Genomic DNA, 14,111 nt, shown 5'->3' with positions numbered 1-14,111 from the left:
AATGGCATCCAGCACGTCCAACGCCACCATTGAACGCCTCAGGGCCATGTTCGCCATCCATGGCTTGCCCGACATTCTGGTCAGCGACAATGATCCGTGTTTCACCAGCTCGGAATTCAATGAATTCATGATCCGCATGTCAGGTCTGACCCATTCAAGCCCGCCTCCAAAGGCCAAGCAGAGCGGGCAGTCCAAACTATAAAGCAGAGCTTGAAAATGTCACGGAAGACTCCTTACAAACCCGCCTATCCTGGGTGCTGATCAATTACAGGACACGACCCCACTCACTTACCGGGGTCCCCCCTGCGGAGTTACTAATGAAATGTGCACTCAAAAGCAGGCTCTCCTTAGTCCACCCTGACCTCAACGATCAACTGGAAACCAGGCGTTATCGGCAAAATATATACCATGATCGCACGGCTGTATCATGCGACATCACTGTAAATGACCCGGTGTTTGTGCTGAATCACAGCCATGGCCCCAAATGGGTGGCTGGCACTGTTTTAGCCAAGGAGGGAAATAGAATGTTTGTTGTCAAACTGCTTAACGGACAAACGTGCAGAAAGCATTTGGACCAGACCAAATTGCGATTCACATGTAACCAGGAACTACCGGAAGAGGACCTTACCTTCAGCAAGCCACCTACACACAGCCAATCAGCAACAGACCGAGCTGCCAACCACGAGGATGATCCCACCATCTCCAACAGTACAGTCAGACCAACAGCGCTGCAAGGCAGCAGTGGCCCAACCAACTCACCCATGCTAGAAGTGACACTCAGATGATCAACCAGGGAGCGCAGAGTTCCGGATCGCCTCAACCTGTAACTAACTCGCATCAAAGACTTTGGGGGGGAATGTTGTCATATATGTATACTTTGTGTATATACTATGCTGATACCACTAGAGGGTGCAACTGTGGAAGGCCCAGGCAGGAGCTGTATAAAAGGCTGGTCACCACGTAGTGCAACTTTCTGCAGACAATAAAAAGATTAAGGTCACAGCAGTTCAAGCACAGCACTGGACCTCGTGGAGTTATTCTACAGATAAGTAGAGACATATTAGATAGAGGATTGGTTAATGGATGGTAAACAGAGAGTAGGGATAAAGGGATCATTTTCCGGTTGGCAGGCTGTAACTAGGGGGTGCAGCAAGGATTAGTTCTGGGGACTTAGCTATTTACAATCTATGCTAATGATTTAGATGAAGGGACCAAGTGCAATGCATCTGAGTTTGATGATGATACAAAGCTCGGTGGGAAAGTAAGCTGTGAGGGGGCACAAAGAGCCTGCAAAGAATCATAGAATCATAGAAATTTACAGCACGGAAGGAGGCCATTTCGGCCCATCAAGTCCGCGCCAGCTGACAAAGAGATATCCAGCCTCATCCCACTTTTCAGCTCTTGGTCCATAGCCTTGTGGGTTACGGCACTTCAAGTGCATATTCAAGTACTTTTTAGAAGTGATGAGGGTTTCCGCCTCTACCACCTTTTCAGGCAGTGAGTTCGATACCACCACCACCCTCTGGGTGAAAAGATTTCCCCTTAAATCCCCTCTAAACCTCCGAACAATTACTTTAAATCTATGCCCCCTGGTTGTTGACCCCACTGCTAATGGAAATAGGTCCTTTCTGCACATTCGATCTAGGCCCCTCATAATTTTATACACCTCAATAAGGTCTCCACTCAGCCTCCTCTGTTCCAAAGAAAACAAATCCAGCCTATCCAATCTTTCCTCATAGCTAAAATTCTCCAGTCCAGGCAGCATCCTCGTAAATCTCCTGTGTACCATCTCCAGTACAATCATGCCTTTCCTGTAATGTGGTGACCAGAACTGCACGCAGTACTCTAGCTAAGGCCTAACTAGTGTTTAGTACAATTCAAGCATAAGCTCCCTGCTCTTGTATTCTATTCCTTGGCTAATAAAGGCAAGTATTCTGTATGCCTTCTTCACCACCTTACCTACCTGTCTTGCTACCTTCAGGGAGCTGGGGCATGCACTCTAAGATCCCTTTGTTCCTCTACACATCTCAGTGTCCTACCATTTATTGTGCATTCCCTTGTCTTGTTAGCCCTCCCCAAATGCATTACCTCACACTTCTCCGGATTGAATTCCATTTGCCACTGTTCTGCCCACCTGACCTGACCTGATCAAAAGGATATAGACAGGTTAAGTGAGTGGGCAATAAGGTGGCAGATGGAGTATAATGTGGGCAAATGTGAGGTTATTCACTTTGGTAGGAAGAATAGACAAACAAAATATTTTTTAAATGTTGAGCATCTATTAACTGTTGGTGATCAGAGAGATTTAACTGTCCTCGTACAGGAAACACAGAAAGTTAGCATGCGGGTATACCAAACAATTAGGAGGGAAAATGGCCTGTTGGCTTTTATTGCAAAGGGGTTGGAGTACAAGACTAAGGAAGTCTTATTACAATTGCACAGGGCGTTCCTGAGACCACACCTCAAGTACTATGCAAAGTTTTGATCTCCATATCTGAGAAAAGACATACATGCCTTAGAGGCGGTGCAACAAAGGTTCACTGGATTGATCCCTGGGATGAGAAGGTTGGACTAGGAGGAGAGGTTGAGTAGACCGGGCCTCTACTCTCTGAAGTTTAGAAGAATAAGAGATGATCTCGTTGAAACATATAAGGTTCTGAGAGTGATTGACAGGGTAGATGCTGAGAGGTTGTTTCATCTCTCATTGCTGAGAGTGTAGAACTCGGGGGCATAGTCTCTGGATAAGGGGTCGGACATTTAAGATTGAGATGAGGGTAAATTTTTTTCACTCACAGTTGCGAATCTTTGGAATTCTCTACCTGAAAGAGCTGTGGATGCTCAGTCGTTGAGTAAATTCAAGGCTGAGATAGATAGAATTTTGGTCTCTCAGGAATCAAGGATGTGGGGATCAGGTGGGAAAGTGGAGTTGAATTTCAATAATACAGATAGTAAAAGCTTTTCCCGATATATAATACGGAAGAGAGTGACTAAAGTAAATGTTGGTCTCTTAGAAGATGAGAAAGGGGATTTAATAATGGGAAATGTGGAAATGGCTGAGACCTTAAACAATTATTTTGCTTCGGTCTTCACAGTGGAAGACACAAAAACCATGCCAAAAATTGCTGGTCACAGGAATGTGGGAAGGGAGGACCTTGAGACAATCACTGTCACTAGGGAGGTAGTGCTGGACAGGCTAATGGGACTCAAGGTAGACAAGTCCCCTGGCCCTGATGAAATGCATCCCAGGGTATTAAAAGAGATGGCGGAAGTTATAGCCGATGTATTCGTTATAATCTACCAAAATTCTCTGGACTCTGGGGAGGTACCAGCGGATTGGAAAGCAGCTAATGTAACGCCTCTGTTTAACATCTATAGTGGGGAAAATGCTTGACGCTATCATTAAGGAAGAAATAGCGGGATATCTAGATAGGAACGGTGCAATCAAGCAGACGCAACATGGATTCATGAAAGGGAAATCATGTTTAACTAATTTACTGGAATCCTTTGAGGATATAACGAGCATGGCGGATAGAGGTGTACCGATGGATGTGGTGTATTTAGATTTGCAAAAGGCATTCGATAAGGTGCCACACAAAAGGCTACTGCAGAAGATAAAGGTACGTGGAGTCAGAGGAAATGTATTAGCATGGATCGAGAATTGGCTGGCTAACAGAAAGCAGAGAGTTGGGATAAATGGGTCCTTTTCGGGTTGGAAATCGGTATTCAGTGGTGTGCCACAGGGATCGGTGCTGGGACCACAACTGTTTACAATATACATAGATGACCTGGAAGAGGGGACAGAGTGTAGTGTAACAAAATTTGCAGATGACACAAAGATTAGTGATAAAGCGGGTTGTGTAGAGGACACAGAGGCTGCAAAGAGATTCAGATAGGTTAAGCGAATGGGCTAAGGTTTGGCAGATGGAATACAATGTCGGAAAGTGTGAGGTCATCCACCTTGGGGAAAAAAAGCAGTAAAAGGGAATATTATTTGAATGGGGAGAAATTACAACATGCTGAGGTGCAGAGGGACCTGGGGGTCCTTGTGCATGAATCCCAAAAAGTTAGTTTGCAGGTGCAGCAGGTAATCAAGAAGGCGAATGGAATGTTGGCCTTCATTGCGAGAGGGATGGAGTACAAAAGCAGGGAGGTCCTGCTGCAACTGTACAGGGTATTGGTGAGGCCGCACCTGGAGTACTGCATGCAGTTTTGGTCACCTTACTTAAGGAAGGATATACTAGCCTTGGAGGGGGTACAGAGACGATTCCGGAGATGAGGGGGTTAACTTATGATGATAGATTGAGTAGATTGGGTCTTTACTCGTTGGAGTTCAGAAGGACGAGGGGTGATCTTATAGAAACATTTAAAATAATGAAAGGGATAGACAAGATCGAGCCAGAGAGGTTGTTTCGATAGGTCGGGGAGACTAGAACTAGGGCGCACAGCCTCAAAATACGGGGGAGCCAATTTAAAATCGAGTTGAGAAGGAATTTCTTCTCCCAGAGGGTTGTGAATCTGTGGAATTCTCTGCCCAAGGTAGCAGTTGAGGCTAGCTCATTGAATGTATTCAAATCACAAATAGATAGATTTTTAACCAATAAGGGAATTAAGGGTTATGGGGAGCGGGCAGGTAAGTGGAGCTGAGTCACGGCCAAATCAGCCATGATCTTTTTGAATGGCGGAGCAGGCTCGAGGGGCTAGATGGCCTACTCCTGTTCCTAATTCTTATGTTCTTATGTTCTTATGTTAGCCATGATATTGAATGGCAGAGCAGTGCTGAAGGGCCGTATGGCTTAGTTGTGCTCCTAATTCTTATTGTCTTATCTTTTACTGTTTGGAAAGCCCTTTAACCTTTATGTGGAGTTGGTTGTATTTTAATATTTCTCAATTTGCATATGGTGTAGTATGGAATCCAAACGAATAAATGGTCTGTGAAAACTTTGATGCTGAAAATTATTTTTTGTGATGTAATTTCTGTCAGCCATGTATCAGTATGTGAATAGACAATAAACTCTTTGGAGGTCATTATGTTCATTAATAAAGCTAAAAATGTTGCTGGTAGAATAGAATTTAAAGAAACAGGCAAAATGTTCCAAAAATATTTCAAGGAAAAAGAGAGGAAACAGTTCTCTCTCCCCTCTCCCCACACAAAAAACACTGAATAAATATCTCAGACCCTTTACATTACTTTCATAGAAATCATAGAAATTTACAGCTCGGAAGGAGGCCATTCGGCCCATCGTGTCCGCGCCAGCAAAGTGCTATCCAGGCTAATCCCACTTTCCAACTCTTGGTCCGTAGCCCTGTAGGTTACGGCACTTCAAGTGCATATCCAAGTACTGTTTAAATGTGGTGAGGGTTTCTGCCTCTACCAACCTTTCAGGCAGTGAGTTCCATACTCCAGGTGAAAAGATTTCCCCTCAAATGCCCTCTTATATATGTGACTTCAGAGCCACAGTTGAAATGGCCGAGCAAGCCACTCAATTGTATTAAACTGCTACAAGAAACTATAAAAGGACCACAAGGACGGCAGGGGTTCAAGAAGGCAGCTCATCATCACCTTCTGAAGGATGAATGCTGGCCCTGTCAGCGACGCCCACAGCCTATAATTGAATAAAAACAAAAGAATCCCTCTCGTTGTCAGGTAAGGCACGGGCAGTGGGGGAGTTATATTACATTTACATTACATTATTTTACATTGCACTAACACCAGCTCTGACTTTACTAACAATGCTTTATGCTGCAAAACAAATGAAGCGATATTACTCTCCTTGGTAACGCAGGCACTCACCTAAAGAGGAAACAATGTAGTTTCCCTACTGGCTTCTCTCGTTCTCTTTATCTTTTAGCAGGTTCTAAGATAATGTGATTATTGAAGGCCCAAGATATAGCTCAAGCCGAAATGTGAGACGCGAGGTACAATGAGTAACTTCCCTTACAGACAAGTACCTTTAGCTTGGCATGTACTACATAGGAAATAAAAGTCTTCATTTGATTCACATTGCCTTGCTTAACTGTACATACAATGGTGTATGGTGAAACAGGCCTGATTTGGGGAATTGTTCAGCACAGTATATCAGACTAATTTGCAGCTTGGCTTGTAACCTAGCTTGTAATGAGAGTTAACCTGCTGTTCTTGCATCTCAATAAATTGCTTTTGTTTATATCCAGCTGTGCCAAACACTCCATTTGAATGTGATAAGAAAGGGGTCAGATCTTATCCTGCACTTGAGATACAGCAAAGGCTAAAGCAACTCCTTTTCTAATCAGAATGAATACAAAATATGCATAGAATTTAATTTCTATATCTGTATTTATTGCGACTTCAGTTCTGAAATGCATTCCCTACAATACCTGTACAACAGTGACGAGATTCCAAAAGTACTTCATTGGCTGGAAAGCGCTTTGTGACGTCCCGAGGTCGTGAAAGGCACGATATAAATCCAAGTCTTTCTTTGAAATAGTAAATTGCAGTATGTGAATTCAACATTTTCTGTTGTTGTCATTAATGATTTGCTTTGTAATTTGTGCACACAGGTTTAATTTGGCCTTAATTTTGTATATGAGCATACAACCATTTGAACAATGACGGACAGAACAATACCCTCTGGTTTAACTGGTTTGTCTCACACAACTGCAATGTCTTGTGCATCACAATATATACACACCCAGTCCCAATCCCGCTCAAAAACCATGTAATCTCCATGAGAGTTTTTAGTCACTGTGAAAAGTGTTAAAGCAATCTTTTGTGAGCAAATCTGAAGTGAAATGATTCTGGATGTATTTGATGACTTTTATGAACTCTTGTTTGCAGCAAGGAATTTTATCACGTCAGGAGATGGGTGATTGGACATCACTGACTGACAGTTTGATAAAACAGAGAAAGCAGCAAGTTCGAGTTCAGTTACAATTAAGTGTCAACTCAGCTTTGAAATTATTGGATTCTTGACATTGATTCAAAAACTCTAATCCAAAAAAAGTGCTTCATTCAATAGTTGTTCAGGTTGTAAGCCAAACCTGAAATGACTGTATACTTTACACAAAGCACCGATAAAGAATGCAATCCAAAGATTGTCTCCTGTAGCTAAACTCAACAGATAAGTTTTTTAACGACTGTAATTAAGAAAATTAATTAGCACACAGACCAAAATTAAATGCTTTATGATTGGAAATAATAATTCCCATTAATTTATGAGGTTCATTTCTGCACCTTATTGGCCAAACAAGGGGTTAGTGTTAAACATTCACTGTAAATAGGCAGCAGAATTGTACAGTGTTATTCAAACCCTCTTTATCCTTCTGCTAAGATGTACAATGTAAATTTGTCAGAAAAAAATATACATAACTGACTTTCATTTCTATAATCTGACAGCCTCAGCCTCAGATGCTGGCAGCAGCAACAATCCACTTACTGAATGTAATTTTACTTGGATAATCCAGCCAATGTTCAGCAGAATATCAGCTGGCACTTAATGACCTGTGCAAAATTAAGCTTCCACTGACTGGACAAAGTTGTAGGAAATGAGTGGTGAAATGGAAACAATCTGGTTATGCCTCATTAATTCTGCAGTTTTAATAACCTGAGATTTTTGTCTATAAATGAGGTCAGTTGAAATAACAAGGCGCAACCATAATTTTACTATAAGACAAGTTTCATTTCATCTAGTTATGCAGCAAGTGAATTGAGACATTGACACTGTTTCCACTATCAATGGGTTTCTCTGTATGCAAATTCACTAGAAATGATTTCTGGGGTTAAAATGAATAAGGTGTCATTGTAATTGTACTATAACAGGATCCTCATTCTGTAGTAAATGACTTGGGACATCAGCATTGGTTTAATTAATGAAGTGTCACTGCAAGTGTGTTTTACTCTATATAGCAAATTGGAATGTTGCTAAGTATTTATAGGAATGCTCAAAGTGATAGTTGACTCTGTAAGCAAGGTTACTGTTCTTGCTCCAGATTTACTAGCTGGAAAAAATTGTAAAATATGTTTTTCTAAAAAAATCGACATTTAATTTTTGGTTACTGGATGATGTAGTGAGTGAGCACAATGTACTTTCACTTAAAGCTCCGATTGCTGTCTCTAAGGGGTCATAGGTGAACGCTGCTGCCAGTAAGCATCGGCCCAAGCGCAAAATCTTACCCTTATTTGGAAGCAGTTTTCACAAGATTGGTAATCTTTAGAGTTTCATTTGTTTTTAGTGTACATTAAAGGAGAATTAATTTTTACACATTTTTTAGCACACTGGCAGGTCAGTACAACTTTACTCATGTTCTCACTTTGGGCTGCTGGAAGGGAGCCTCATCTTCTGTGCCTGATTTTCAAGCTTTGCACTCCTTAACAATTAGTGTACGCACCAGCTCTAATGTACAGAGTAAATTCATTCCCTTATAGAGGTGCAAGAGATATGATGAAACTGAAGTAGATTTTTTCAGCTTGGCAATACCTCATTTTCAGGCATGACCAAGCAACAAATAGGGATGGAGATCTGTTACACTGGATCTCTGCCTTTACTTGCTCTGTCAGATTTCACAATTGCAATTCCTATGGCCCCAAGAAACACCTCTCAGTTTGTGGGCTGGTACTTGTAAGTAAGGCCAAAGTGACACCATGATGTCATTGGCACTATTTTCTGGCATTTCTGCATGTTTGCCTTACCCGCTCACATAAAATGGGAGTCTACACTGCCAGAGACTGAGCCGTATGTGAATGTTCATTTAAAGAGCCCATTAAGAAGATTCTTTGTACAATTTCTAAGCCGTTACTGCCATCGTTAGAAGAGGCTAGCTGGAGGGTCTGAATATATTGCTCTTTTTAGAAACAGCAGCATTATCGATGCTTGCTCCATCTTTGTAGATATTACTGGGCACCATGGCCACTGATTTGCATGCTAGCACACCTAATGGCACCAGTGAGTTCAGCAAAGCCCTCTAAGAGTTCTGTTTTAACAATTCGCGAGTTTCTTGAAGCCAACAGCAATAATGCTTTCCACTCTGGAACCCTGGGCCACTATGACAGCAGATGATCATCCAGGGAAGAAACGCTGACTACCCTTGGGGTTTTTACAGGGTGGGGTGGGGGCTTTGCTTTAGATATCCCTGGAACTGTCACAAGGTGACCCGCACTATTGTAAAACCATCAAGCAAAGATGCATAAATGAGGATACTAAACCCTGCGACTTGAGCTTCCATTTGGATCATACTACTTGGCACGGTACCCAGTGCCTGCACAACACTTGATGCACAGAAAGTATTCCTCTTTGAAAAGATCTGCTCTGAACCCGCCTTCTTGTGAATTTCCCAAGTGCCAGCTCAGGCTGTGGTTTGCAGATCCAGCATTAAGCAGCATGTCAAGCAATAGTGATAGCTAACAAGTAGCTTAAAGCTATTTAAGCAGCATTTTATCAGGTCCAAAGGATTTTTCCAAATTTTTCAAGAGGTTCATGTCTCTTGGGTATCACATCAGGTAAGTGTGTCAGGTTCTCAATAACTCTGGATTGGTTTGACTAGTTAACAGCTGCAGAAGTGGTATAATAGCTACCATTTCACAGCTGTTCAATTTCCAAGCTGGAGCCTTCAGGATTTAGAATATACTTTTCAGCTTTATAGAGGTTTGAAGTGTTTGCAGTGAACTCTCTATCCAATGTCACCTCCTTGAAGTAACCTCTCTTACCATTGACAGATCGCTTCTGTCATCTCAACTTCAGCTGCCATCTATTCCATCAGCATCGATGCCCTTGAAAAAATCTCACCTTGGTCTTCAGAATCCCACCACGATCAGCCCCAACACCAACATCACCAGGAACACCAGCATCACCAACGACAACACCAACCTTCTCTGCAATCAACTCATGCTGCACAGGACATAGGGCATCAGCACCTGAGCACAATTCTGCCCAGAATGCCAGGGATGGCCTCACCATGGCCAGATTGATTTCACTTGTTGTTGATGCCAGTTCATTGGATATATGCAAGAGGGAGTTAGATATGGCCCTTATGGCTAAGGGGATCAAGGGGTATGGAGAGAAAGCAGGAAAGGGGTACTGAGGGAATGATCAGCCATGATCTTATTGAATGGTGGTGCAGGCTCGAAGGGCAGAATGGCCTACTCCTGCACCTATTTTCTATGTTTCTATGTTTCTGTGAATCAAAGAATGGGAATAAACGAGTCTTTTTCAGAATGGCAGGCAGTGACTAGTGGGGTACCGCAAGGTTCAGTGCTGGGACCCCAGCTATTTACAATATATATTAATGATTTAGATGAAGGAATTAAATGTAATATAAGTTTGCAGATGACACTAAGCTGGGTGGCAGTGTGAGCTGTGAGGAGGGTGCTAAGAAGCTGCAGGGTGACTTGGACAGGTTAGGTGAGTGGGGAAATGCATGGCAGATGCAGTATAATGTGGATAAATGTGAGGTTATCCACTTTGGTGGCAAAAACAGGAAGGCAGATTATTATCTGAATGGTGACAGATTAGTAAAAGGGGAGGTGGAACGAGACCTAGGTGTTATGGTACATCAGACATTGAAAATAGGCATGCAGGTACAGCAGGCAGTAAAGAAAGCAAAAGACATGTTGGCCTTCATAGCGAGAGGATTTGAGTAGAGGAGCAGGGAGGTCTTGCTGTAGTTGTACAGGGCCTTGGTGAGACCACACCTTGAGTATTGTGTGATGTTTTGCTCTCCTAATCTGAGGAAGGATATTCTTGCGATTGAGGGAGTGCAGCGAAGGTTCACCAGACTGATTCCCGGGATGGCAGGACTGACATATGAAGAAAGACTGGATCGACTAGGCTTATATTCACTGGAATTTAGAAGACTGAGAGTGGATCGCATAGAAACATATAAAATTCTGATGGGATTAGACAGGTTAGATGCAGGAAGAATGTTCCCGATGTTGGGGAAGTCCAGAACCAGGGGGTCACAGTGCAGGATAAGGGGTAAGCCATATAGGACCGAGATGAGGAGAAACTTTTTCACCCAGAGAATTGTGAATCTATGGAATTCTCTACTGCAGAAAGTTGTTGAGTGCAGTTCGTTGGATGTATTCAAAAGGGAGATAGATGTGGCCCTTACGGCTAAAGGGATCAAGAGGTATGATGTGAAGGCAGGAGTGGGGTACTGAAGTTGCATGATCCGCCATGATTATATTGAATGGTGGTGCAAGCCCGAAGGGCCGAATGGCCTACGTTTCTATGTAAGTCAGATATCCAGGCCAAAGCTATCCAGTGTAACAGCCTGGATATCTTGTAGGCTGCCTGCGAATTTGTTCTGAGGGAAGTGCTCAATAATGTGCTCCAGGCTCTGATTTGGAGCTGCATAGGCACATGATGGGGATGCTTTAATCTTCCGGGAGCATCTAACATGACCAGTTCTGAGGCGGTTGATGGTTGTCCACTGTTTGTGAGGATGGTTTGATCATTCAGGTTGTATTGTGGGGTCCTCTTTAAGGAATCCATTCTGTATATCGCAGTTCAGCATTTCACCATTGGTCATCAAGGCTGAGGGAAGATGACTGAAGGGTTTCGACGACGGTCCAAAATGGCCTTCTCGATTTGAGACGGGTTGGTGGTAGGTTGTTCAAGCCAACCTGGATTGGCATGTCTTTGCTGGTGTCGCGGTTGTATTCTGCATATTCACGGCGTAGGTGTGGTGGTGCGTTGTTTGCACGCATGGGGTGCCAAGTTGTTGGTGTCGTTAAAAGTGTACCGGTGTGAGAGAGTGTCAAACAGACTTATGGTACTGACTCTGTAGGAAGCAGCACTTCAATTACTTCAGTGCTGAGACCACAATAGGTTCATCTTTGTATAAGCATCAAGATGAAAATTGTGCTCCAGCTGGCAGTTGAATATAAAGGTTTCTGTCCTGGACTGTTCTGGCCTCACAGTATGAAACTGTATAAAGAGTGGAGGGTTTTAGCAAAGAAACACAAGGCAAATAAATGGTAAATTAGGATAAAACCAGAAACAATATAAAATAACTCTTATTAAGAGTATACACATCATAACTTAAATGACTGATAAACATAAGAACGTAAGAAATAGGAGCAGGAGTCGGCCATATGGCCCCTCGAACCTGCTCTGCCATTTAATACGATCATGGCTGATCTGATCATGGACTGAGATCCACTACCCTGCCCGCTCCCCATAACCCCTTATTCCCTTATCGTTTAAGAAACTGTTTATTTCTGTCTTAAATTTATTCAATGTCCCAGCTTCCATAGCTCTCTGAGGCAGCGAATTCCACAGATTCACAACCCTCTGAGAGAAGAAATGTCTCCTCATCTCAGTTATAAATGGGCGGCCCCTTAGTCTAAGACTATGCTCTCCAATTCTAGTCTCCCCCTATCAGTGGAAACGTCCTCTCTGCATCCACCTTGTTAAGCCCCCTCATAATCTTATGCATTTTGATAAGATCACCTCTCATTCTTCTGAATTTCAATGAGTAGAGGCCCAACCTACTCAACCTTTCCTCATAAGTCAATCCCCTCATTTCCGGAATCAACCTAGTGAACCTTCTCTGAACTGCCTCCAAAGCAAATATATCCTTTCGTAAATATGGAAACCAAAACTGCACGCAATATTCCAGATGTGGCTTCACCAATAACCTGTATAACTGTAGCAAGACTTCCCTGCTTTTATACTCCATCCCCTTTGCAATAAAGGCCAAGATTCCATTGGCCTTCCTGATCACTTGCTGTACCTGCATACTATCCTTTTGTGTTTCATGCACCTTAGGCAGGTAAGTGCAGACATAAGTGATTTGAATGCTATTTTTCTAACTGATAACATAATCAAGTTAACTCTGTTTCAGCAATAAGGATTTTCACTTTTCCTTCTGTCTGGAATAGCAGGGTTCTTTTGTTAAAAATAAAAGCAGCTACAAGATTTTCACCCCTTCATCAAACACACGAGGAAGATCATTGCAAATGAAATATCATCCATTATCATTTTGAGAATTTCAATACTAAAATATTCCTTTTCATGCTTATCGGGCTCTAACAAGTCTCATAAGATTGTCAAATGCTAGATAATTGCTGCAGATTCACTTTTTGCCATGTCACTTCATTCATTTCAACAAGAGCAGGCTTCTTAAAGGCCTCATTTTTACGGACTGCAAGCTTTGCATTCACTACCTCTAACCATTTTCATGTTAAAATGTACAAATCTGTACAGCTCCCAGTTAATGAGAATAAACTAGAAATTGTAATTAAATTAAACCATGCACTGTTTTAAGATTTTTTTTTAATGACTGCTTTGTTCTCTGTTCTAGTATGGTGTACAGCTAATAAAGCTTTCGGACATTTTATGACCTGCTTAATGCTGCCATTGGTGAAACCAGTGAAATGAAGCTAATGTTTGCTACAGGAGATTGGTTGTATGCAGTCTGAAGGCATATGAAAGAGCAACATTTTCCATTCAAGCCCTGAAGTAAAATTATGATATTTACCTTGTTATTTCACCATCATGCAGCTTGAAGAAAAATTACAACTAACATTATTATTTTCTGTGTTTAGTGGTTTGAAAAAAGTATACATTTTATAAATGTCATTTGATGTTCTAGTTGCGACAATCTGTTCTTTCAAATTGCCCTGACATGCCCTGCTATGGGTCGAAACAAAATTTGTTTCACAGCTTCAATTAGGTATGATGTACTTGTCCTTATTAAACTGTGCTTACTTGTTTCACTTGGCCTAGGTACTTCTCTTATCGTCCATTAAACATGACAGTTCCTCAAAATACATAATTGGAAATTAACTAGTAATTTTTCGTAACAGTGTAAATATATATTTCAGAGAAATGAGCTTCCGGGACACTTTAATGATGCGGTAATGAACCATACAGCACGAAAGTCCCAAGTTTGATTTCCAGCCTGCGTCGTGTTAGCTGATCTCAGCCAAGGCATTAAAGGGACTCTGCAATTATCTTCATTTACTTTGAATGAGAGAGAATCATTCAGCTAGCCTTCCCACTACTGGATCACCAACGTGTGCTGGAAAGTACGTGTATGTGTGAACATCAGGTGAGGGCGTGATCAGGTTTGAGGTCAACCTTGGCGCCTCTTCCTTGGCTGTATAGTTTGTTAGTACTTACAGTTGAGGCTAA

General features: G+C 42.2%; 1 long non-coding RNA gene across 1 annotated transcript in view; it reads left to right on the top strand.

Moving 5' to 3' along the window:
- LOC139232902 (uncharacterized) overlaps positions 1–13,693 on the top strand; it is a 32,032-nt gene extending 18,339 nt beyond the window's left edge. The window contains exon 2 of the long non-coding RNA XR_011588097.1: positions 13,279–13,693. This is a non-coding gene — a long non-coding RNA (uncharacterized lncRNA). The remainder of the gene's footprint in view (positions 1–13,278) is intronic.
- The last annotated feature ends 418 nt before the right edge of the window (positions 13,694–14,111 follow it).

This window comes from Pristiophorus japonicus, chromosome 2, assembly GCF_044704955.1.
Source record: "Pristiophorus japonicus isolate sPriJap1 chromosome 2, sPriJap1.hap1, whole genome shotgun sequence".
Lineage (NCBI taxonomy): Eukaryota > Metazoa > Chordata > Chondrichthyes > Pristiophoridae > Pristiophorus > Pristiophorus japonicus.
The sequence above is the reverse complement of the archived record's forward strand: the minus strand, read 5'-3'. Positions and strand labels throughout refer to the sequence as shown.